The sequence below is a fragment of the Malus sylvestris genome, chromosome 5, assembly GCF_916048215.2.
Source record: "Malus sylvestris chromosome 5, drMalSylv7.2, whole genome shotgun sequence".
NCBI classification, from domain to species: Eukaryota; Viridiplantae; Streptophyta; class Magnoliopsida; order Rosales; family Rosaceae; genus Malus; species Malus sylvestris.
The window spans coordinates 11484830-11487257 of NC_062264.1; the positions used below are offsets into that span (position 1 = coordinate 11484830).

The 2428-nt window shown below is 38.6% G+C and overlaps 1 long non-coding RNA gene across 1 annotated transcript; it reads right to left on the minus strand.

Moving 5' to 3' along the window:
- Positions 1-262: 262 nt before the first annotated feature.
- Positions 263-2203, minus strand: LOC126623401 (uncharacterized). Its single transcript, XR_007623750.1, has 4 exons — positions 1953-2203; positions 1751-1860; positions 1165-1231; positions 263-493 (listed from the first exon to the last, which is right to left on the minus strand). It is a non-coding gene; the product is annotated as an uncharacterized LOC126623401 (long non-coding RNA).
- Positions 2204-2428: the final 225 nt, after the last annotated feature.

The following is a 2428-nucleotide window of genomic DNA, read 5'->3' on the forward strand; positions in this document are numbered from 1 at the left end:
TTGAAGAAAAAGAAGGGAGGAAAAAATGAAAATTATAAAAAAAGCTGAAAATGAAACAAAAAAGAGAGGGAAAAATGAAAATTAATGAAAGTGGTGAGAATTTTTTTTTTTTTTTTTAAGTTATTAACTTTTTATCACATATATCTCACTATTTTTATAATGATACGTGATGTAATACTGACACACCCCGACCTGGAAAGGTCGAAGCATGCTGGCCGTCACTGTGAGGTGACGTAACCATAAAGTTAAGTGATGCAAAAAGTGAATAAAATTAAAACTAATTAGAACTAAACAGTGAAAGAGTGCGCAATTCGTGGGTTGAACCCACTACAGTTATTCAGAGCGTAATAGACAGTGAGACTATGAAAGAGTAGTCAAAGCAACCAAAATACACTTATTACATAATAGTGATAAGTTCGTACGTTTAAACAGAAGGAAATGTCAGAACTGCCGTGATTCCTCGAGTGCCACAGAGAGTACAGCTATCTAGGTCCTGGAGGGGCGAAAAACAAAGTTGAGTGGGTCAGCAAAACAATGCTTATAAGAAAACCTTTATATTTGAATATACTAACCTCTCGCCCTAAAACAAGTATAGTTTCCTCAAAACATACTTTGCAAGTATGAAATCCAATATATCAGCCATATAACCAGAAATATGCCAAATAAATGATGTATCATATGCCATAATAATAATCATGTGATAATCAATATAACTAAGTGTTCATCCATCTAAGCTGACACACAAGTTCGAACAGATGGTTTCTGACACGAACAGGACTGGGTGTAATCAATATGCTTTAGTACTACGATCACATGAAGACTGGTGCAAAAGCACATCACATACAAGTCGGATCGCCTAATGCAATCTACCCGACAAGACTGGCACCTAAACTTGGATCTAAGGTGAGCGAACAGTGCGGATGTGAACATACACGTGAAGGACTGGCCCTGGCCCTGGTGCGAGTACTAACATCGGGTGCAACAAGATGAGCATGTACAGAAGTACGTATGAATGCCATGACAGTAATATCACAACCATATAGCAGCATTTATCACAATTTATATCATAATAATGATACTAGGCAAGTTAGGCGTAAAAGTGAAGTAAATACGCATTTATGGAAACTATAAATATATATAGGAATAAAACAACTGCCCACTCACAAGTACGTTGTTGGGTCGTAGCCCCCGAGCCTAGCTTGGCCTCGAAAATCCTCGGAATAAGTTTCCCCTATATGTGAAATAACTAAGTAACATTAATTAAAGTACATAACAGAAACCTAAATAAAACCCCCATAGTTTGCTCAAATCTAGGGTATAAATATATGAAATCGATCTACTCGACGACACAAACACGCATGTGTCAACCACGCACCGCCCAAAGTGGCTGCCCACGCGCCCCCGCGAGTACACTGTACTCGCCTTCTTCGCGAAAATCTGCAGTTTTGCAGATTTTTGGGCCAACTTCCAGAGCCTCTAACGAGCTCAATTCGTAACCAAATTTACTTCTACAAAAGCCAAATTAAAGCTAGGAATGTGATCTACCAATCCCAATTTACAGAAAGTTCGAATATGGTCTGAGTTAATCAGAAATTTGGCCTGAATGTGGCCAAACGACCATGGTTACAAATTTTCCAGAAACTGAAATTTTCTTCCTAACTTCCAGAGTTGATTTCTAACTCGTTACTTAACCAAACTCAGTGATTCAAAAGCCATTTTGAAGTTAGGAATGTAGAGAATAAGTTTGTACCTATAAGAAGTCCAGTTGTGGTCGAGGTTGACTAGAAAAATGGTTTGAAAGTGACCAAATGGCCACGGTTCTTGAGTGAAGAATGGCAGGTTCTCCTTCTTCTCGAGTTTCTGGGTGAAACCACACATTCAAAACACAAAAAAAGGATCAATAACAACCCATAGAAGTGAAATAAAGGTTCTAAGGGTTTCTCAAGGCTTACCTAAGCCATGCATGGCCTGAAAATCGATATGTCGAACTCGCCTAGTCGACCTTCCGAGTTGGTGAGTCAAAACTCGTCCACACCAGATTTCAAGGACATGGTTGTGATCGTGGGACTGAGATGATCACAATGGTTCAGTTGGTTTGTCACGTTTGTGAGTTTTGGTGTGTTTTGTGGTTGTTGCAGAGAGGAAGAAGAAGAAGAAATGTGGCGTGGGAGAGGGAGAAGAGAGAAAGAGAGAGAGATGCTTTTCTGATTGAGGGAACAAAAAAAAAAGAAGAGATGGGATAGGTGACAGTGAATGATGAAGGGGGAAGTGCACGAGATGGGTTTAAAAGGAATCCAAGGATAGGTTTTTAGATTTCCTACAGTAAAAAGGAAATCGAAATCTATCTGAAGTAGATATTTTTACACTTTAAAATTTATGCATACTCGTACTAGCGTGTACAATTTAAATGTGATAGCAAGAAATAAAA